The sequence below is a fragment of the Gallus gallus genome, chromosome 3, assembly GCF_016699485.2.
Source record: "Gallus gallus isolate bGalGal1 chromosome 3, bGalGal1.mat.broiler.GRCg7b, whole genome shotgun sequence".
Taxonomy (NCBI): Eukaryota; Metazoa; Chordata; class Aves; order Galliformes; family Phasianidae; genus Gallus; species Gallus gallus.
In genome coordinates, this window is record NC_052534.1 from 7,445,781 (window position 1) to 7,469,526 (window position 23,746).

Here is a 23,746-nt window from a genome sequence, read left to right on the forward strand (position 1 = left end):
TATTACGCCTTCTGATAGCTCAAGTAATATACTAAGGTATTGTAGGAAGGCCATGCTATAAGAACTGGAGCAGACCAGAGGAATGAGAGACCATACCAGGAATATCATACTGGAATGTCTCCAGAATGTACAAGTAACTTCAGAGAATCAATTAACATTATCTCTGTACTTCCTACGTGTAAAGTACAGTGATTGTAAACCTAAGAAAATGTAAATCCTGAAGCCTTCTTTCCTCCTGGATATTAAGCTGCGTTCTCACTACTTGGAAAATCTCTGTGCTCTAAATAGCACTGTCTCCATGGCAATGTGCAGCTCAGTTTTAAACTTTCCAACACATAAAAATGTTAATTTATTTGTTCTAAGCACTCCCACAGTTATCCTAGCTATGGAAGCCTCAGGATAGGGCATTTTCCAGGAGCAGCAGAGCTGTCAGGTTAAAGACTGGGTTAACTGCCAGGAATTGCCCAACCTGAAGGTCGTTATTGGCAAATTATATTATTATTTCCTGTCAGTTTAGCTTGTGAAGTGGCACTTAAAGCATTAGGCAGTCAGCACACTCAGAGCATTCAAAGAAATTCTGTTTCTTCTGTTCTTAATGTGAAGGACTCCTTTGTAAATGAATGCAGCCTGTGATGAAGTAGGAACTTGTTAAATACCATGCCTGGCATGCCCAACTTTCACAGTCATTACCATTACCTTACACTGCTACAACCTTTTTTTTTTTTTCTTAATTTATGATAAAGACGTACAATGTCATCTCCTTGAGGAAGCAAGCAAGGCAGTAAGTTGGTATTTTCAACATTATTCCTCCTTTGTTAATCCTCTGATAGCTTGGCTTTCTGCTCTAAAAAATCACTGGCCTCGAGACTGTCAGAGCACTGCCTGGCAAAGTGCTAAGCGTTTTGATTTTGATCCAACAGAGCACTCAGGCAGATGTTCAGCTTCAAGTATGCAGGTAATTTTTACTGGAGACTAGGGAAAAAATCTCTTGTCCTAACCTCAGAGCCTTCTGTGATTTTCTCGACTACAACTGGAGTATTTGTTACCTGTGGGATTTAAGTTACAGATCACCAAGCCCTTAATTTTGAGCTACAAGAAGAACTTGAAAGAAATTCAGTTTGGCCTGATATCTTTTTTTTTTTTTTTTTTTCCTAATAATGAAGCTGTCACCCTTTACAGATAAATAATTTAAGACAACAGAAATCAGTGTACTGCCATGATGTTGTAGAAAAAGAGGTGGGCACTGTTACTGCAAATACAGATACGCTTAGGACCAGTTTTTTTGATGTACCTTCTGGTGATAACATCATTAGTTGATGCATGTGAAACTGACCTGCATCATTACAACAGTTCTCACTAGCTTCTAAGCAAGGTATTAGGAGTAAGATTTTCACCCAGAGGGTGGTGACACACTGGAACAGGTTGCCCAAGGAGGTTGTGGATGCCCCATCCCTGGAGGCATTCAAGGCCAGGCTGGATGTGGCTCTGGGCAGCCTGGTCTGGTGGTTGGTGACCCCACACATATCAGAGGGGTTGAAACTCGATGATCATTGTGGTCCTTTTCAACCCAGGCCATTCTATAACATGATATGATAAGAGTGTGCGGGTTTACGCAGGACTTTTTTTATTCTTCTGTAGGCATTCATTCTTCAAAAGCCAAGGGCGTACATCTTTGGGAGATGAAGCTGCAAAAGAATTTTGAATAGATTGAACCTGGGGATACTTCTGGCTCAGTTAGTATTAATGGCAAGTTGGCTTTGGAAAATGACAAACTCCGCAGTCTGGTGCTGGAAGAATTAGAAGGGCTTGAAACGTGGGAAAATAATGGAGAAACAGCTTTGAAGTGGTTATTCATCTCCTTCAAATACACCCACCGGACAACTGGGACAGATACAAGCCGCAAAGGGAGGTACCTCCCAGTGAGTATGTTCACTTTTATTGTTATAATTAGCTTTGCTAGATCACCAGTCCAGAGTCTTTTGTACATAGATGGAGACTTGTCACCATGGCAAAGTCTGACAAGGACATAGGCTTATTCAGGTACTTAGTCATAATGCAGATCCCATTCTGGGTAAAGCAAAGAACAAAACTCAGTAGGACTCTTAAGTCAGTCTTGAGTCTTATTACTTGCACATAGGAAAATAAATTAACTCCTCCTAAACAGACATAGACCATAAAATCTTCTCATAAGTCTGGAAGGGACAGTTATAGTCTAATATTCTTCTTAAAGAATGAACGACTGTCCAAAGCCATTCCCAACAAATGTCTGCTAGATCCATTTATACAGTATATCATTCTACAGTCTGCCAGCATAGTGCCAGCAATGCTCCCTCCTTGCTGCAGTTCAGCACACCATTGCAGAGAAAGCACAGTATCCTTTCTCTCTGACTAGCAACATAGGAATTTCAAGATTGTTATGCTCACCCTCTCTTCTCTAGACTTCATAGATCAAATTCCATTCAATTTATTGATTTGTTATTCCTTTCATTAAAGTTTGATTCAGATTTGATGGGTTTTTTTACTCCAAATTCAGTCCTATTTTTCATCTTTCTTGAAGTGTTGCACCCTACACTAAACTCTTAAATCCAATTTATAGGTGTATATAAATGTGTATATATCCCAGTGTGACAACTATCAGTATTTGAAACAGTATGACACTTTTGACTGTTCAGAGTGGGTTTACTAAGTTTCTCAAGTCCTTTACTGCAGAACTTTAAAAAGCACATTAAAATCCTAGTGTACAATAAAACAAAAAAACAAGCACAAAAAGCAACATTATCATGTTGTCAGTAGCTTCTGTGATACTAAGCATCCTGAAGAATGTTTTCCAATTTTTACGATGCTATGAAGAAACTATGAAGAGCTTTGCAAAGACACTAGAACTAGTGCAAGACTTTATTTTGCCTATAATGCGAAAGAATCTGACACTTAATCCATTGGAATAGCCAGATACCATGAAAGAGATGTCTGAAAACAAAGTCTCTATATCATTTATTAATAAATAAACAGGAGGTCTGGCTTGTTCTCTCTCAGATAATATGAAAGGAGATAAGAGGGCTGCTCTGAAAGTAACACCTCTTATTTTACTGTGTTGGTCCATGACATCCAAGGTGAATGTTGACGTTATGGCAGTAAAAGCTGAACCTTCCCACCAGCATTCCATTATATTTTACTGCCACGTGACAGATGACAATGGAGGAGTGGTCTGACAGAATGTCTGACGTGGAAGTGTGGATGAAGCAAAGGTGTGGAACTGAAATCCTCCATGCAAAAAAAAAAAAAAAAAAAAAAAAGGCTCCCACTGACATTCATCAATGCTCTCTGAACGTCCCCAGAGACCGAACCAAACAGTGAATGTGAGCACAGTGGGGGGGGTGGGGGGGTGGGTAGTGCTTTTCAGCAGTGGCAACAGCAATGTGAAAGAATAGTCAAGTTCAGGATGGTCATACAGTTGTCACACCACAAAAGGAAGAGTTGCTATTTCTAATAACTAGGCAGAAACACCCCTTCTTTTTCACCCTTGCCTTACTTGCATTATGTATACATGTTCACCGACCAATGAAGCACTTGTGATGAGCTCCTGCCAAGATGTCAGTCAAGTACCTGGGAAACTTGCCAGAAAACCTGTCCTTGTGTTGGGCTAATTAACTCTCAGCATATCTGTAATTGTCCCTATTAGCTAGGAACACGTGTTAGGATCAGTACTAAACAGACAATGGTGGGAAATCAGACAAAAGGGAGCCTTAAGGACTGTCTGTATTTGCAAATATAGTCAAAACTATTAGCCGGAACTACCATAAACTTAGCAGAGCATTCAGCATAGTCAAACCTGTTGTGCTTAGCATCACTTCAAATTACAGCTATGTGTAAGCTTGACCAGCTGGCAAGATTGTGAGCATGTCCATCCTTCTTCTCACCCAGTGCTCTGTGTGACACCAGGGAGCATATGGTACAACATCATGGGATTCCCCACCAAGGCAAGCCCTCAAGTTGTAAGCAACTGTTCGTGGCAGTCATAAAAAAGGCATCACTAGCAGTTTAGCATTTGCCTGGTCAGGACACCAATGGCAGATGCTGGTGGCCTCTAGTAAGCAAATGGCTGTCTGCTGGGGGCAAATTTACAGGAAAAAAAAGCAGAACCACAAATTCATTTTCTACTTGTGTGTGAATCAATTCCAATTCACACAAGTAAAAGGAAATGGGCTATGAACATGGTAAATCAACATTTCAGTTTATAATCACTGATGTGATTGCAAATCGTTATGATCACTTTTTGCCCTCTGTAATTACAGTTGTGAATTTGATTCAAACCTCAGTGAATTGAAAGCAAAGCATACATTGATTTCATTGTGCTTCAAATAGGATGGAAGATAAAATAATCCTATGTTCCATAAAGCAAAATGTGTAATATGCCCCAAGGGCTTTCTCCTGAAACATTAATTCACATGAGCCTCTCTCTTCACACTATCTCTTCACATAGATGGTCCCACTGTATGAATATATGCAGCTGCATATGCTACCCTCCTTGTACAGCAGCAAATTCTGTTACTGTCGTCTTTAGTTATTTGTTTGTAGCATGAAAATTAATATAAGCATCAATATAGAATACAATGGAAATGAGATAATTTGTAGAAGATTTCTTTCTCTGAATGTTGCCTAGAAATTTATAAATCCAGATATTACAACCATAGAAATGGAATTAACTGCCCACTTGCATGATTCACGAAACATATTTCCACAAAAACTAAACGTATTTGCCTTTCGCTCATGACAAGCATGTTTTTTATGACCATCTGAGGGTGTTCCTGCTTAGACTCAGAGGCTGCCCAACACTTAGCCATCTTTGCAAGCATGTTATGCTCTTAGTAGCTTGCTGCTAAATCCCTGAAGATGGATTTTTCACTAATATTTCTTTTAAGCCTGTCCAAAGTGTCGCACAAGTGTCTTTCATTACATGTTTGGCTGAGTCAGACTGCCAGCACATGTAACAGTAGTGTAATAAATGCCAATAAAAATGAAATGTGAGAATTAATATGCTTGTATGAGAAGGGATAAGCATGCACGAGAGCTTTTTGTTATATGTTCAGTCAAAAAAAATAACCCACAACACAGAACACACCGTGTTTTTGCCTAGCCATTAAAACAAGAGTAACCACAGAGGGATCTCTTATTGCCTTGCACATAAATTAATGACCTAACAGCATTCACAGTAGGTTTTACGGTGTCTTTAGTGTGTGACAATTCTTTGGGAACCTCCGTTTTCTTTCTTCTCTGTTTCTCCAAGACAAGTCTCTTACTTATAGTTCAGGAAAAGCAAGCAATAATTGAATTTGTATATGGTGATTTTTAAATCTTTGACAGAGGAAAAAGACCAAAACAAAACAAAAAAAGGAACAGAAGGCATACAGTGTTTCAAATGTCTCTTCTCTGCTCCTGTATTGTGACTCAGATTTATTACACCTAGTCATTTCCATTTCATCAGCTTAAGACTGACTGCCGTGGCAAGGTGGGTTACAGATAGATTAGATATGCACTGTTGTCATCGTGTTTAAGATGTCAACATGATAGGGGTCACAGAGAGTTCCACCCTTTCTACAGAATGCTGTGGCTTTACTGCTGCATAACATTGTTTTTTTAGGCTATCTGCATGTACATGAGGCACGTGCCAAACAAAACCAAGCTGTGCCAACTTCAGTTTTGTACTGTCTACTTCAACTGTTCAAACACTGTGTTGGTTAGGCTTAACCCTGCTCTTGTGATTTGTCAAGGCAAAATGTCCATTGAAATCATTGTCCTCAATTCTTATTTCACCTCTTGGTGTCTCCAATTAGTACTTCAAAAAGAAGTGAAAACTAATATAATGGAGTAAGAAGCTTTACTGAATATGTATCCCTTCGCTGAAATAAGTACAATTATGACAGAAAATTTCACATCCTTCAGACAGAACTAAGGTTCACCGTAAAGCTTTCTGCATACGGACAAATGGGACGTTATTTGGGGCCCTTTGTTCAAATTATGGCCTGTTCAAACACAAAACAAACACCCTGTTTTGCTCACTTAAATTCATGCCTTCGTTCCTGTATTTTCCATTAGCCTTGTCTGTTTGGTTCCAGTGGTCAGCCCTGCAGCCCCGCAGAAGTTAGAAAGGAGTGGGGAGAAGAAATGGTGGAGCTGGCAACATCTTTGTGATCTCTCAAGTGGATCCACAGCCCAGGTGGAGCATCCTGTTCTACTAAAGGTTGTAGAAACATTTCTCTCCCACCTCTTTGTCTTTGGGCTGAGTCCAGAAAACTTCAGTGACATCTGGGAAAAAAGTGGTGAGTATGTACTGATTTTGGAAGAGCCTTATTTCATCTTTCAGGTATGGCCCCTTAGGTTTCCTGGATCATGACAAAATGGTGCCGCCAACAACCCTTTCCAGGTAAGGGAAGGAAAGCTGAGGGCTGCTTTTAGGTAAGCAGGGCATCACACTGCTGTATTTCATGTGAGATTCCTGTCACGCAAGTCCTATAAATGTCATTGTGAAGTTTTGTGACTAAATTCTCCTGCAAAGCCTTGAAAACTTACTCATTTTATGTCACTTTAATGAAGCCTGTTGTGGTTTAACGGGATGTTTATAGATGATGGGAAGAAAGACTGCTTCATTAAGTCACCCAACCTTCATGAAGTGTCATATCACAAGCAGAGCAGTCACTAGAATGCTAACCAAAATAAAGCCTAATGAGTGAACAAAAGTATTACAGGTGTGTCCTGAACGTGGGTAATTCTTTATTACAGCTGTTCAGCCTTACATTAGCTAGAAGTGCTCTGTCCCTCTTTCCCATACCTGTGGTTCATCTGCCATTTTTTCATTTCCTTGTAGATGAAACTGTACCTGAACAATAACATTAAAACATAGCTTGCTGGCAGCATGGGCTGTGTTATGTGAGGTCTGCCTGTTCCTGCTTTACCCAGAGAGCACCAGCAGCAAGCTGGACATGTCCTCAGATGGCTGCAGAAGTCAAGTTGTGAGAGCTGCACCGTGGCAGGTGAATTGCAACGTGAGTGAGCTTCTTGAGTGCTGTCCTTACCTGGGTGTAAATGTGTGTTGTGTGGCCCTGCAGTCCCAATTTCTTTCACTTTTTCTATTCCTGTTGGGACCATGCCACTGGGCAAGAAGCGTGACAGTTCTTCTGCTGGGAGTTGAGCTCCAGTTTTGTCCAAACAGTCACATACAGAGGCTGTCTAACCTTGCTTGAGTTGAGAAAGAAAGATTCTTTGAATGGCAGGAGATGCGAGGTGGCTGTACAGAGGGCTGTACATATGTGAGGCACTGCGCACATAGTCTGTGGGTGATGATGTGAGAGAATGTTTTCCCTTTATGGAGCCGAGGCGTTTCCAAAACCACGTGAAGGGGTGGCTGGATAAACTCCTTCATATTGCCCACGACTGTGCATAGCCATCCAGCTACTCAATCAACATTTTATAGGGGATCATCTATAGTCGTTAATTAACAGACTATATATTATTTCCCCAGACCGTCGTTTCCTCTTGCCTTGCATACTGTATAAAAGATAGAAGGGAAATTCTACCAAATCACAACATATCCCCTTTTGCAACAGGTGGAGAAGCATGCTGGGTGTGAGGCCTCCTAACTGGACATGCAGGTGTTTCATTTCATCTGCACCTGAATTTGGAAGCATTAGCGTTCCAGCCACTCACCCTTCATTTCAAGGTTTCTGAACTGCTTTAATGAAGAATGATTTGATTTTAAAGATGAAAGGTCAGACTGTGCCATCAGTTTAATTGGATTTGGCTGTGGCCACTTTGACGTTCATTTGTGATAGGAAAAACAGATTTAACGGATTTCAATCACTCTAAAACTCATAAACAGAGGGAAAATGTTTCCTACCATTGGTCAATGAAAACTGGTGAGGATCATGGCCTGAGGCACAGCTATAAGGTAAACAACCCCAAAACCTATCTCTTTGGGGGGAAAAAAATAACAAAAGCGTATCTGCTTTGTGAAACTCAAAACCTCACTGTTGAGGAAACTTTTAACTTTTCTTTTTGTTTCCAAATGCCTACTGACGCAGCTATAGGTATCAATTTCTTTGTACCCCATAAAGTGGCGTTAGGTATAATTAGAGGAGTGTGGCCGTTAAGGGTTTTTTTCTCTCCTGGCACACTTCAATGAGAGAACAGGCTCCCCCAATTTCTATTTCATCCTTAATTGCTTCTGAAATTACTTTGATGTGTGTACAACTTTATCTGCTTAATGTGACATGGAATCATATTCTTGCTCAATATATTGCTGCTTATTTTTGGACAAAGAGCACTGAAATTTTGCATGCAGAGTTATTCATCATGGCAAAAGGAGGAAAAAGAGGAGAAGGAAATCTGTAAAAATTCCCAGGGAATACATTTTTGCAGCATATATTTGTATGCAGCAGCATACAGCTGAACTGCCATAGTGAAACAACAAAATACCATAGTTCTTCTGATGGATATAAGTAGATAATCGAAGATCTGTGCCTCGCTGTTCCTCAGAAGACTTCTTTTAAACTAAAAATGATTCATTTGGAATGATTTCAGTTACTGAAGCATGAAGCAGCAAGACCTATTTTGGGATATTAAACAACAGCTATGATGGCTGTTACAGTGACTTGCAGGAGTCTTGCAGGTCATCGATAAGCTGCTACACCTGAGTTTGCAGGTGACAAATCCCTGGACGCAGTGCCAGGCTTTCAGTATTGGTACTGAATATATATATATGGTATGGAGGCTGTATTTTGGGGATTCAGGACTGATCCCAGGTGGGTTCATGGGTTGGACTTCCCTTTTGGCACTGCTACATCCCGATTTGGGAGCAGGGAGGCTCATGGGGACCTGGTATCACTGCAGTGCCTGCGGTGCTCCTTTGTTTTGAAGGATTTTTTTTCTACACATCTTTCCCAGTGAGTTGCCCTGCCTTAGAAATGCTTATATCTGTGCCAACTGTGGAATGCCCACAGGGGCGAGACCAGCATGGGAGTAATACCTAATTAAAACTGCAGTGAAGTAGGTCAGCTAATATTTCACAAACAGCAGCAAGAGCTCTAATTGTTCATAGTTCAGAGTTCCTGTATTTACTCTCAGCAACAACAAAAAAATGTATATCGCCTAGAAATGTGATGAAAGCACAAACAGAAAACACATGCCACAGTAGGTTACAATTATAAATATTCATGGTATTCAGTGAGTGTCATGCTTTAACTCCTGCAGGTACATTCATCAGCAGTAGATTAACATTGTTCCTTGCATCTTCTTGTAAAGCTGGGGGAGGACTGGCCCAAGAGAGTTAAGTATTGCCAAGTGAAAGAAGCAGATGAGAAAGCCCTTTCAGTCACACACAAAAAAAGCATAAGACTATTATAAAGAAATGTAATCCTGCTCTTCAGTGGCACAGTTGTTCGTAGCATCATAGGAGTACTTCAAACTTTCTGAATTCAGAGCCTTAGACAAGTCTTCTGGGCCTTACTGGTCTGAGAAGCTAGGTGACATGTGATCCTTTTCCCAGAGATCCATCACCCTTTTTGCTTCCTTCTAGCATTGATGTAGCAAGAAAAGCTTATACTTGTGATGTGACAGAACTTTTAATTTTGGTTGGATCAAGGAAGTGCAGTGATGGATAAAAATTCTTAATAAGAGTGTTAAAATGCTAATGTTTTTAAACTCTCAGAAAGTACACGCGCTGTTTAATTGTTTACTATGACTAGCTAAATGAAGAAATGCCTGGAGGTTTCACAGAGTGAGATGACCCCATTATACTGTAACTTTGGAAGCACTTTGCATCTGACCACGTCTAGCCCTGAAATCTCACAGCTCAGCCAAAGTGGTAGCTGTGAGAAGCAGGATCCCTCAACCAGAGCTGCTACTGTTAAATCTGTGCTTCAGATCAGAGTCCAAGGATTTTATGTGGGAAAAAGCCCTGTACTTTTGTTTTCATTTGTAAATATCAAAAAATCAATCTAGAACAAGACAGCACAAGTCTAGACATCAATTTTTATACAGCTCTATTTGTATAAAGACAGAAGTTCAATACAGTAGAGCAGAAGGTTCTATCCCAGCAGAGCCTGCAGACAGCAGATGCTCATAACACACCCTCTTACATTGTCCAAACAGCAATTTCCCAATTTACCAGAAACACTTCTAGCCACATTGCTGCCTCTCTCCTTAAATATGCTTCTTGAGATTGTGGGCCTTTAAACAGAGAGGGAAGTCATGCCAGGTCCCATCGCAGAAGGTAGGAGGCTTACAGCAATGTGGGCCAACATCTTCCTTTTTAGATAGGTAAATCGGTGGTTTTATTTATTTACTTGTTCATTTTTTCTTTGCTGAGGTGTTATGTGTGGTTTTCCAGCAAGGAAGCCACACAGCCATTTTCTCACATCCCATCAGTGGGACAGGGGAGAGAACTGGAAAAAAGGCAAGTAATGGGTTGATATAGACAGCTTTGTAGAGCAGAAAATAAAAGGAAAATTGTAATAATGATGATGACAAAAGAATATACAGAACAAGTGATGCACAGTGCAGTTTCTCACCACCTGCTGACCCATGCCCAGCCTGTCCTGGTAGTGCTCCCTCCCAGATCCTTGTGCATCCCCAAATCCTCGCTGGCAGGGCTATAGGAGAAGCTGGGAAGTCCCACTGTATGCACTGCTTCTGTAAGTAACAGTGTAAGTACTGTTCAGCAACAACTAGAACACTGGTGTGCTATCAAAATTATTCTCGTCTTAAATCAAAAACACAGCACCATGCCAGCTACTTGGAAAGTTAACTCTCTCCCATCTAAAACCAGAAGAGTTGTTACTGGGTGCAATAGCTTCTTCTAGTACTTTAAAGGGTCTTCTCATGCATTTTCCTTGTAGGAGGTTTTTAAGACTCTCCATATGAGGTACTTTGTAGCATGAGGATCTGATAACACCATTGAATAATATGATTTGGTGGCTGGCCTTAGAAGTGCTTCTGGAAACAGAAGAGTTGCCTATGATAAATACAAGAAGGCCAAAGTTTGATTTCTTTTCTACTTAGCAGTTTAGTACTTGGCTTAAATAAGGCTGATAGACATAGAAGGAGATGGGAATCAAACCTCAGAGCCATTATGTGTTGGAGTTTGCTGCATGCTCCAGGTGAAAGAGGTTTGCATTGTGCTACACCACACCTGACCTTATATTTGTTCTGTTGATAGAGAAGCCACACAGTGGGGATTGAAATTCCAAATAGGTGGTAGGAGGATGTACTTTAAGTTAAAAGCACTCAAAACAGCCTGTGCTGGGTGTCAGTGGGAGAGCAGGTGGCAGGTAGGTGTAGTGTTCCTGTCTCCCTGCATAGGCTGTCTCTGTGGGATGCAGGTTATTGCACTGCTGATCTGGTAGTCTCTTCTCAGTGTCTGGTGGTGTCAGTGCTATTCTGTTACATTAGGTGATGTAATGAAAACAAGTACAGTTCTGATCATCCAGCTGGTTATGTATGCATGGGAGGAAGGCTTTAACTTGAAGGAAAAGGCGTATGAGGAATGCAGGTGACTCCTTGTATTGCTTTCGTTTATGCAGAGCTCCGTGTTCAAAGCTTCCCCAGGGAAAGGGTGGTTTTGCTAGAAATTTTCGAAGTCCCTTTTTCTGTCCCAGAGCAAAAAGTCTTCAATCCCTCTCTATTCACCTAACATTTACTCTACAAAAAATAAGGGTTCCTTAGTAAAGGAGAGGGAAGCAGTGAACATAGAAGCAGGCTGGATTACCTAGCAAAGCCAGAGGCTACAGCCTGTCAAGGCAACAAGTGATTGAGTTGCATTTGCTGTCAGAAAACACTGACTGTTCCTTTGGGACCTGGTTTTACTGGCAGCAGTTCTCTACTAAAGATGGACTGGCCTTCTCCCTTCGCATGTGGCAGGAAAACATGGTGTCAATCCCACAGAGAGTTTATACCAAAAAATGTGAATTTAGGAGCCTCAGTCAACTTGTCTTTCTTTCGAATATGAAGCCTTTCAATGGACTTAACCTCAAATCCCTTGAACTTTGAACCCTCATCTTCACAATGATGGCTGCAATAAGCCTTCTAACATGGCAGCAATGGGGTCTGAGCAGGTGTTAACTCAGAGCACCTCCAACATGTTAAAACTTTAAATTGCTCACATAAATACAGGAACAGTTCTTACAGGGTCTTGAGGCTAAAGTATTTATATTTAGATAAAGTGACCCGCATTTAAAGTGAACAAGATTGAGCTATTTACCTACTAATGAGAAGAAATTGCCTCAGCCAATCAAGGTGTACTAGATATTGTGCATGTTTTGTAAATGAGATTAATGATTCAATTTGCAGTATAATGCTTCAGCAAGGAGAAAGTTATTTTGCTATACTAATTGTCACATGTGCCTTAAAACACCAACTGTGCAAAACTGAATTTCCCTGTGGTGCACAACATGGCTGGCCCTTGAGCTTTTATTAATGCCATTGCTCCAGTTTCTTTGCTGCAGCTGTTCAGTTTAATCTTTGTGTTTAATGCTGTGGCATAAAAGGTGGTGTTGGTTAAAAATCATTGTGTAATTTTATTCTCTCCCTTAGTAGAAGGACAAAAGTTTTGCTCTAACTTAAGCTGTCCAATCCTATTTTCCTACTGTATGAGTAAATGTCTGACATTGTTTCTTTAGGCACGCAATTAACTTTTAATTATATTGAAATGATTAATCACTGCCCAAGCCCTTAATTTACTCAATAGCCCCTGTGATTTTAATGGAACTTCAAAAAAAAAGAATGTTATGTTGTCCCTAGCAGGTATGTTAATGTAAATGTGAGAAAATATTGTTGACAACAGACCAACACCCGTAGTGGGTATGAAATAACTTATGCATTTCAGCACTGCAAGGTTACACTGAAGTTCTGCCTCAGCTTGTCCATTACTCATTGTGTGATTCTGGTTGTGATGTTGGATGCAGTTGTCCTCATATTTTTCATGCTCTTTATACCATTATAGCCCTGACGTCAGTGGAATTACTCAGAATTCACAATGGGTTTAATGAGAGAATTTTATCTGAAACTACCATGATGGGATTTTCTTCCCAATGACAAATTGGAGATATTTTTTTCCCCCTTTGACTTCGGTGTGCAAATGTATTTGATGAGAAGTGTAATGTAGGTTTGAATAGTTTGTTTGACTGTAAAACAATTTTTATAAACCTGTTCCTATGCTTCTTGCTTTGTTAAACATGCTTCTTGTTTCAGCCAAAACTATTAACGGTTGCTGTATGTGTAGTTTCACCCATCCCATAGATGGGATGTAAATCTCTACCTGTTTACAGTGAGGAAGAACAGCGTTGTCCTCGGTGAAATACTGGAAGTAGGATAGCAGCCCCATTGCCCCAGGGTGCATGCGTGTTTCCAAAGAGATCCATGAAAAATGTAAAGTAGTCACTTCTGCCACTGAAGGCTACAAAGCAACCCACGGTGCAGTGCATCCTCTTTGTTGCCCATTCTGAAAAACTCTGAAGTAGCACTTCAGGTTCCTTACTGCAAGTTAGCATGCTTCTGAGCTTCATCCTCACCTCCCATGCTCAGCTTTGTGATAGCAGTAAAAATGATTAGTTTGTGCTCTGTTATATTTAGGTGACAGTCCTGGACAATAAACAGGGTGTTACTGAGTTCAGGGGCTTTCACCAAGCGTGATGAATAGTGTACAGATGGCCCTGAAGATGGTGCTTGGACGATTCCCTTCTGTAGAATGGTTTATGACTGAAACTCAGGTGTAAGGGTGTACCTGGCTCTGCTCATTGCACTCATGTAAGATACCGATGTTGAGCAGTACTTTTAGCCATCACAGGGAACGTGAAATTTGTAGGTGCAGCATGGACTGAGGCATCAGCATAGACCAGTGCATGCCCTTCACAACCTCAGCATGATCTTCTGAAGCAGTAAGGTTACCAGATTTCAGGATCTGATGAGCATTCTGACTGTCTTACGGGAAAGATTTCGGGCTGAAAGGTTTTTGCTTGTCAGAGTGTAAATATTTGAATTTTTTTTTCACCTAACAGCTGTCTGGTGGTGGAGGGAAGCATCTAGAAACTAAAAGTAATTATAGAAAACATAGTGAACACTATTTTGCATCATGTTTTTGAATTCTGGTTCGAAGCATTGAATATGAAGATAGCTGATTTTCAGTGATATAAAAGAGATTAAGGATGGTTTTATTAAAGGGATTTGGATAAAGTTCCCCCTAGTATTTTTACTTCACTGGCCACTGTCTCCTACTTCTATGCCATAGTGTGTGAGAACTTGTATCCGCAGATCAGCATCATGGGTTTTTGCTTCAACATCTCAAATTTATACCTCCATAACAAGGAGATAGAGATAAAATGAGGTTCTGTGCAAAGTAAAAAACATATTTTTTGCTCTATCTCCCTATCTTGAACCTCACCTGAAAGAACTGATTTTATTATCACATTTGCAGCTTGGAGAAGACTACAGGGACACCTCATTGAGGTCTTCCAGTACTTAAGAGGAGCTTATAAACAGGAGGAAGATGGAGTTTTTACATGGGCAGATAGTGGTAGAACAAGAGGGAATGGCTTTAAGCTGAAAGAAACGAGATTTAGTTTAGATGTTAGGAAGAAATTCTTCACTCACATGGCAGTGAGGTGCTGGAACAGGCTGCCCAGAGCTGTGGGTGCCTCATCCCTGGTTGGATGGGCCCTGGGCAGCCTGAGCTGGTGGGCAGCAGGGGTTGGGGCTGAATAGTCTGTAAGGACCCTTCCAACCCAAACCATTCTGTGATTCTATACCTAGGAAGTATAGGAAGTAACCTACCAAAGCTAATTTCGTATTTGTGTCTTAGTTTCAGCTGAGACAGAGCTGTTTTCCTTCATAGTGTCTGGTATGAGTCTGTCTTCTGGCTTTAGGAGAAAAACAGATTTTGATAACACACTGATGTTTCTAGTTGTGAAAAGTGTGTGAGTGAGCAGTGCTGTATGGAGCCAAGGACATTTCAGCTTCCTCAGCTTATAGTACTGTCCTGCCAACAAGGGGGCTAGAGGGCACAAGTTGTTGGGAGGGGACAGAACTAGGACAGCTGACCTAAAGTGGTGAAAGGGATATTCCATACCATATAACGTCATGTGGAGGGGGAAAAGAAGAAAAGAAAAAAAAAAAAACAAGAAAAAAAAAAAAAACAACCAAAAAAACCCCATCCTATAAAACTGAGGAGTTGGCCAGGGGAAGGTCTGCTGCTCGGAGACTGGCTGGGCACTGGTTGGTGGGTGGTGAACAGTTGCTTTGTGCATCACTTTGTGTATATGATTGTGTATACACATACAGAGAAATAATGAAAATAATATATATATACACACGCAAAAAGACAATTGTATATCATTATTGTTATTTCTCTCTTCCTTTTCTATCTTAGTAAACTGTTATATCTCAATCCTCGAGTTCCACTTTTCTTCCTTGTTCTCTCTCCCATCCCACTGGGAGGAAGAGGGCTGTATGGTGTTCAGCTGCATGCAGGGTTAAATTACAACAGTCCTTGGATGCCCAACACAGGTCTTAAACCCACAACCCTGGGATTAACAGTCACATGCTCTTATAGAGGTGCTACTAGAAGGTGCCAGTTAATATAGTGATAAAAGCAATATAAGAACTGAGATACTAATTGAAAATATGTACATCATTATTTTATGGGAAATCTCATGTCTCACTTTTTAATTATTTTTTTTAACTGAAGGCTTGGCAACTGATTTTTTTAATTTGCATAGAAATATAGATGCATAACATGAACAAATATACCAGATCTGTAATTCTGCTAAGTTATTTAATCCTTGTATTCTTGTTGTAGATTGACTACTAAGTGGGGGGAACAGGATGAATAGGTGATCTCTTTGCCCCCCTCCTTGAATAATTTTAGTTAAGCATATGTTATTCTTCCTATCAGGCTTGCAGCTGTAGCTGTCAGGCATCTTTCTCCTAGTCTCTGCAGTTTGCTTTCCCATTTCCTGTATGTTTCTTAGCTGCTGGGTAGATGCTATTATGGCACATCCAACCTTTGTTATAAATAATTTATTCTGAAGGTTCAGTATGTTATAACGTACGTGAAACATCTTGCATTTATTTTTAATGCTCCTGCTTTACTGAGAGCTTTCTACAGCGAAAGCTACCATCAGAGAGAACTGGCAGTCTTCACGTAGAGGAGAGAAAATTTTTAGACCATATCATTCTATTTTTCTAGCTATAAATGATACTGTCTTGGTGAAGAGTGGAGCAAACAGTTATTATTTACCCATTTTGAAGAAGCTGGTTTATATGGTCTGAAAATGGTTGTTTGCATTGGATGTGAGATATCTCTAAGCAACTCCAGTGCTGAAAACATGCAACTCGAGCACTGATCCCTTGTGGGAAACCAATGAGATTGGTGAAGTATCAAAGGGCAGTCACCAACTGATACATTCAAGTGGTAAAACTGTAAAAAGATGTAGCTAGGAGTAGCAATAGTGACCAGAAGTTGCTTCATACTAGAGCACAACCCGAGTGTAAATCCAGTCCATGCAATGAAGGATGAGAAATTTTCACCCTACGGGAAAAAATCTGACCTCAGCCACAGTGCTGAGAATGGTCATAGTGATCTGCACAGTCAAATGAATGATTGCTTCCTTTTTTCCTTCATTTTCCTTAAAAATTTTGGGCTCTTCTGAGCGAAGACTTAGAAATATGCAGGAATTATATTCTAGACTTGCATTACATAATGGAGATAAGAGGTGGTGGGAAGCTGCTCTTTTTCTGAAGGATGGTTTGGCAGTTTTTGGTAGGTCTTAGAATTCTGGTTAACATACCATCTTTGAAATTACATTGATTTAGTACTATAATTAAAAAACAAACAAGCAAGCTTGCCTTCTGAGATTTATTAAACATGTTAATTGAATTAAAATCTACCTTGTCCACAGATAACACAGCAAATGGAGACCTGTAGAGGAGACATGGCCTGCAGTAGCTTTCCCTAGAAACTTGAGCCTGATGCTCTTCTGTTTCTATTGCCATGCTGGGCAGTGGCATAGTGTTGTGCTTTGCAAATTATCAGAAAAGAGGGCTGGTAATGGGGTGAATAATTTTTAAGAGAAATTGAATCAGGATGTGGGGAGGAATAAATGGAAGCATACTACAACGATGGGAAGAAATGTTCCGTGTGTAGCAGTTTAGTATGTAGAAAGACTGAACTGTTGTAGTTTTTTTTACCCTTTTAAGAGATTTGTAAAATATAAGGCAAAGAAACTGGAACTGAACCACTGGCTGAAGCAGATGGTTTATCACAGACTTTTGAACTACTTGCATGCACAAGTCTCTTCAATGAAAATATTCAAAGGGGACTGCAAATCAGCCCTGAAACATGGGAAGTGATATGACAGCAACTATTACAAGGTATATCACAGTTCAGTAGCTGGAAGGTGAAGTTGAATAATTCAATTTCTGTATAAGAGGGAGCTTTTCAACCACGGGGATGGAGAAGGAACAAAAACGAAGGTCCTTAGGAGCAGAATAATTAAATGCGAAGGTAGTTTATGGGGTGAAGGGGCACTGGGAATCTTTCAAATTCATTACACAGTGTATTTAAGTCTATGCTCTCTCTGCGGATGAAAAATAAAGATCGACAAAGGATATATATATATATATTTACTTCAATCTCACTGTGTTCACAACATTTCAGTTTTGAATTCGGGTAGTTAGCCCATTTAGTTAGTTAAGTTGCTGCATCTTGTGCTTTAGCGAGTTGCCTGCAGGTCTTAAAATTTCTTAACACTTCTTTTATTTGTTTCACCTCTTCTTTAACCACAAGGAGAGAGGTGTAATCAGATCTGTAAGGAGACCAGAGCTCAAGCCTGGGTGGTTGTGAATGGATGCTGCTCTCAGTCCAGTCTCTGTTTCATCATTCTTAGCTACTTGGCTGGTACTTGTGAATGCTCAGGATCAAACTAATCAAGAGATTTTTGGCTCAGTGTATGGACTGTGCTGTCCAGCAGATCAGACTGTATAATGTGGTTATCTTTCCCATTCTTAGCATTTAAAAGTGGTAGTATGGTCCCTACCAAAGTTTGCTAGGCTTATGCTGTCAAGTCATGTTGGCTTAAACTAACACTTCCCATGAAAGTGTACTGAGCAGTTTTATGAATGAATGAAGTTGCGCCAAAACTGAAGGTGTGGCACCCACTGAATTAGTTGAGAATTTGGTCTGTCGCATGACATCTAATGCAATGCCAAAAATGCTAATTTCCCAAAACAGTCAGTGCTCTCACATCATAATTGTATTCCCTTAAGAAGAAAAGTTCAGCTACTGTCATGTTTCCTTCTAAAGTAAAAAAGGAAGTGAAAGTGTTTTTATACGTAAAGCATAAAATATGTCTTCTATATCTGTTTCTGCCAATACTGTTCTTACTTTGGCTTGATGGAGCCAGCAAATTGAAGCTGGATTTTTTTCTTCTATGTTTCTGTAGATCAGTCTCATTCATATTTCACTTGCTCTAGTTTACCTGTTTCCACATGGACTTCAGTTAACTTACTCTAGGCTTGTGCTGCTCTGAGTGGGAACAGAATCAAGATTGCAGACCTGAGCTATACATTCATTGATTTTTTTTAAGTCTTTGTAGCTGCTTCCAAACAGCTCAGGAAAAATTAATTGGAGAAGGATGTTTGAAAATGCGGAATAACATATATTTTCTTTTTAAGTATTGTTTCCCAGAGATTGACCTTTTAATTACGTTGTACTTTCTTCCGAGGGCTGGGCATGGGAGACAGTAAGTACACAAGCACTGGCTGTAGCTGTCTCTGTAGAACGTTGATGGTTTAAAAAAAAGTACTGATTGCCACATCTATCACTTTTATTTATGGTCTGCATGGTTCTCTGGAAGTGAATCAGTACTTTCTAAATATTCCATATGACTGACTTGCTACCTGGGAAATAATTTCCCTATGCCTACCCCATTTGTAGAAGTTCAGGCAAGCAGCAAATGTCACTAGCAGTGTAAGTCTGAAATGAACTATCCCGCTAGGCCTTTGCTTTCTTTGTATTTGCTATGCTTTACTTGCCCCTGGCAAGTTACAAATGAGAGTGGGTATTTTGAGGGAAAATGAGCTGCACACAACCTTATAAAAAAAAAGAAACAATAAATAATCTGGGTATGTAGTCCTTGCTATGTTGAATTAAATACATCCACAATACTGCATGAGCCATTTCTAGCACAGCCTGCACCTGAATTGTTTTTTTTTTCCTTTGTGCTGCAGTGACCTCACTGAATTCCAGGGTCCTGATTTCCTAGGACATAAATCCCCCGCAGCCCTGTGCTCCAAGTCATAGAATCATAGAATATGCCAAGTTGGAAGGGACTCACAAGGATCACTGAATCCAGCTCCAGGCACCACGCAAAATACAAACCCTATATCTGAGAGTGGTGTCCAAACACCCTTTGACCTCCAGGTCTGGGGCTGTGCCCACTGCCCTGGGCAGCCTGTTCCATGCCCACCGCCCTCTGGGGCAGAGCCTTTCCCTGAGCCCCCGCACCCCCCCAACACAGCTCCATGCCATCCCCTCAGGCCCTGTCGCACACAGAGCAGAGCTCAGCGCTGCCTTCCGCTCCCTGTGAGGTGCTGTGGCCGCCATGAGGCCTCCCCTCAGCTCCTCTGCTCTGGGCTGCGCAAACCCAGGGAGATATCTCCTGGCTTTCGTTTGGGAGCTGTGATGTGGGACACCGGATGACATTTAGTACCTGCCAGTGAACAAACCTAACTGAAAACTTCTTTGTCGTTGTGGCAGTGTAAAATTTCCTTAGCATTCATTTCTGGGCAGCATAAAGTGGTGTCAGCTTCATTGGTGCTGTGACCAATGAATTACCAGTATGACCATGGCAGCATGCAATGATAAATCCAGGTCGGTCCTGCAGAGGTTGCTTTTATGGGTATCAAAGCGACTGTGGGTACCAAAGTAGATATGTGCTACCCCAGACAATGGCACAGCACGATCCTTCTGGTTAGATGCTTGCTTATGTAGTGGCACTGAGCTGCTGCACTTAAGTGAACAACCTTGTAGGGGACAATCAGTATTCAATAGGCATGCCTGTATGGCAGGTGTTTGAAGTGGAGCAGTTGTGTGCACATCACTTCTCTTCCTGATCGTGCTTGCAAAGCGGTTTTTTTTGAGTAATCTATGTATCTTGTGAAGGTAAGCCCCTTTGACATGGGAGGATTCTAGAGAAATCCCTGCAGAAGGTTGAGTTTAAATTGGCAGAATTTACATGCAGGTAAAAGTGGCATAGCCATCTGCACTGTTCTTCTATCAGTATCGCCTGGTCCTTGAAGTTTAGTGCCTGTTGCTGAGCACTGAGTTGCGACTGCTGGATGAATGTAGTTTTGAACCAGGAGCTCCCGCATTGTTCCCACAAAGACAGGTGGTGGTTTTGCTTCCAGTGCTGTTCTCTGAAGTGGCAGTACATGTGTGCTGACTGAACGTTTATTGGTCCTTTGCGCTGTTTGTATATCACTTTATGCTCCTGTGTAGAGTTGTGAGAGCTCAGTGGCACAGTGAGGGGCGAAGCTCAGATTGGTACTAGTTCAAGTGTTGGCCTAAGTACACTCCTGAGGTCCATCCCAGGTGTGTTACCATATGCCACGTGGCCGAAGATGTTTGACTGTTACATCCTGCCTTGGAAAGTTGCACGCAGCATCCTGGTAGCACACACAGCCTGTACCCTTAGCTCGACATGTGGCTCTGTGGGTGCTCTAAAGCAGGCAGACCAGCCCTGAAGCAGCCCTTGGTCAAGACAGCATGCTATGCTTTGTCCCTCAGTTCATCAGCCCTGGTAGCTGTATCATGACTTGATGAACAGAGGTGCAGAACAACTCTGTGCCTCATTGTGTCCAGCACTGCCAGGCTGGAGGGGACAGAAACCTCAGGACTTTGCTCATGTCCCCTTGTCACATTTAACAGCATGTGGGCCAGCTGGTTTTTCTCCTCTATGGCCTTGTCAGCAAGCCTGTCGCACTGTCCTGAATCTGTTATGGCCCTTTTTATTTTTTTTGTTCTGACTGAGAACTCAGATTGTTGCTGTTGCTGTGCCTCTAAAGAGCCTTGTGCTGATGCTACAGATCACCTTTTCCACTGCCAGTCCCCCTCTAGATGTGGTACCTGCTGCCTTTGTAGGCAGCAAGTTTATTTATAATAATACCCCTCATGTGATTCAAGTATTAAACCTTGGACTTTTCTGCAGAACACTGTTGATCTTTTCTGCCCTGTGCTGCTACTATAAACTGCTTGCTGCTCCTTCTTTTTCCTTTTCAGCCCTGTTTGAGACCTTCTATGTCTTTCTAAAACTTCTCTCATTGAAATGTTTGAAGTGTCTTCTCACCTAGGGAGACAGAAGTGGGAATGGAGGGTTTTCTCTCAACTCCTATTTCAGAGGGTCAATACTGCAATGCTGTTGTACAGAAAACTTCAGATGTGAACCACTGATTCCTTGTGGAGAAAAAACCTCATCTGGGGTTTTCCCATTTCTGGTGAGTGTCTTAATGATCAGGGAGTTTTGATGCAGTGTTTCTTGGTTGTCATTCCTCACTACCGCCCCCAGCTTGGTTTAATTTAGCCATGGAGCAAAAATTCTCAAAACTCCAGATGACTCATGAGCACCTGTAGACAGCTAGAAATGTTGGATGATTTAGCAGTGCCATCACTTGCTATTAGGTCCATGACCATCTGTGTGTAACACGCTACACCTGGAAAGAAGCAGACTGACCTGAAGGGGCAGAGACTTTAAGGAAGATGAGCACAATAAGCAAGTAATTTATGTCTGGCAGCCCTACGCTTCAGTAGTGCCAATGCCTCCCCAGCCCCTTAGTTACAGCAGGCGGTGCATGGCATCAAGCTTGAGGCGGTTGATGGGGATAGGGATCTTGCAGAGAGAGCATTTAACTTGTCCATCTCAATTGTATCCTGCCCTGGAGTGTGAGGATGGCCATGGAGGGGACCAACTGCCTGACCCAGCCGAGCTCCTGGTGCTGGAAGCCGTGAGGCAGCAAGAGCTACCTACCTGGTTTCTCTGCTACAGCTGGCTGGTTTACCCCTAAGGAGGGAATGAGAAACACATTATTTAAATATCGTTACATGGCTTTGTGCGTGCTGGCATATACGTGGATAGGCCAGGCATCCTGAGCTTTGGGGAGGAATGTAATCATCTGACTGAAGTCACTTGCACGTATGCCAATAAGATCAGCAAATTGTTCAGTAAAACAAAAGCAAGTGAATGTAGAAGACTCACTGCTTTTATTAAATATATTTTTTTTAAATGTAGCCCTTAAGCAGCCCATCTCATACATATGTCTCTGAAGCGTAACAGAGGTAAGGCAATTCGCATCCTGCCCTGGTTCATTGCATTAGGGGACCTTGAGAAGAGGAAATGGCATCTAGAAATGTGGAGCTCTCCAAAAGACAGACTTTCCCATTAATGTCAATGAAACGATTTCCAGTTTCATAATAAATCCCTTTGCATAATTCTTCCACTATTTATACATCTCATAAAGATTCATCCTGCATGGAACAAAAGGCAAAAGGGAAGGGGGGGAGGAAGCTCCAGGGAGGAGGGGGAATTAATAAGATTACATGTGGGCTGGGGAACTGACATTGAGCGTACCCTGTCCTAGAAAAGCAATGGTTGAAGCCACATCATATTTATTTCAGTAGTGCAGATGAGAGATGGTGCTTTGTGTTACATTTCTAGACTTCATATCACGTTTTCTCCCTCTGCTGGCAGCTGGATACAGTGAAGTTGTAACTAACAGAAAACAACAAAACTCTCAAGGCTCAAGCATTTAGGAGTCTCAAAACTGTGGCATGTGCTAAAAATTAGGTCACATCATACTTTAGTCCAATTAGTCCTGGAAATGGCTGACAAGCATCCCTTGAACAGATCAGACTAATTCTTACAGAGGATTTAAAATACAGCAAAATCCAGACCTCTTTTCTTCAGAGAGACGGCGGATTCCCCCTTGTTAGTGTAATGATAAATAATCCCTACGGAGTCAAACTTGGGAGTTAGTTGCCATTTTCTGAAAGAACAGCTTCAGGTTTGTCATTTTAGAAATGGTATTTCTTGGATTTGTATTACAGTGACATTCTGTTCTAATAGTGCTTGGTGATTTCTAGAGCCTTCTCCTTGGTTTTTTTTACTCTTTTGAAAAGATTTCTATAATGTCTTGACTCAGGAAGGCCTGGCCATTTATGAGCAAACAAAAAAGCACTAAAAAATAAAGACTATTTTTGTTCCAAGGAAATCTTATAGAACAATGAGTTTCTAAATAAAATCATACAAACGTACTAGAAGTAAGCATTTAGTAATGTTACTGTCTTACAGGAAAAATAAACACTACAGATTTGGTAGGAAAAACTAGCCCGCAAAAAAGATGATCTTAACTAAAACACAGATACTCCATTCTGCTCTGTAGGACTGGGATATTATCCTAGCAAATGATGTTATTCTGATGGCCCAAAACCATAAACTATAAATCTTAGGAATATATATTGACTTGGAATGATTACATATTCCCCGTAGCGAGTCAGAATTGGTACTACTGAATTAATAACATTAAGCCTCTTAACTGTTCTTTGAGATACTGTAGTAAATATTACAGCCATTTTATGGTTGAATAAACTGAGGCAGAAAGAAGTTTGTTCAATGCTCTACGAGTACCGGTTTTTAATCCTCCTTTTATT

General features: G+C 41.1%; 1 long non-coding RNA gene across 1 annotated transcript in view; it reads left to right on the plus strand.

Moving 5' to 3' along the window:
- LOC121110205 overlaps positions 1–7,034 on the plus strand; it is a 53,302-nt gene extending 46,268 nt beyond the window's left edge. The window contains exons 4-6 of the long non-coding RNA XR_005858690.2: positions 1,639–1,919; positions 6,114–6,317; positions 6,863–7,034. This is a non-coding gene — a long non-coding RNA (uncharacterized LOC121110205). The remainder of the gene's footprint in view (positions 1–1,638; positions 1,920–6,113; positions 6,318–6,862) is intronic.
- The last annotated feature ends 16,712 nt before the right edge of the window (positions 7,035–23,746 follow it).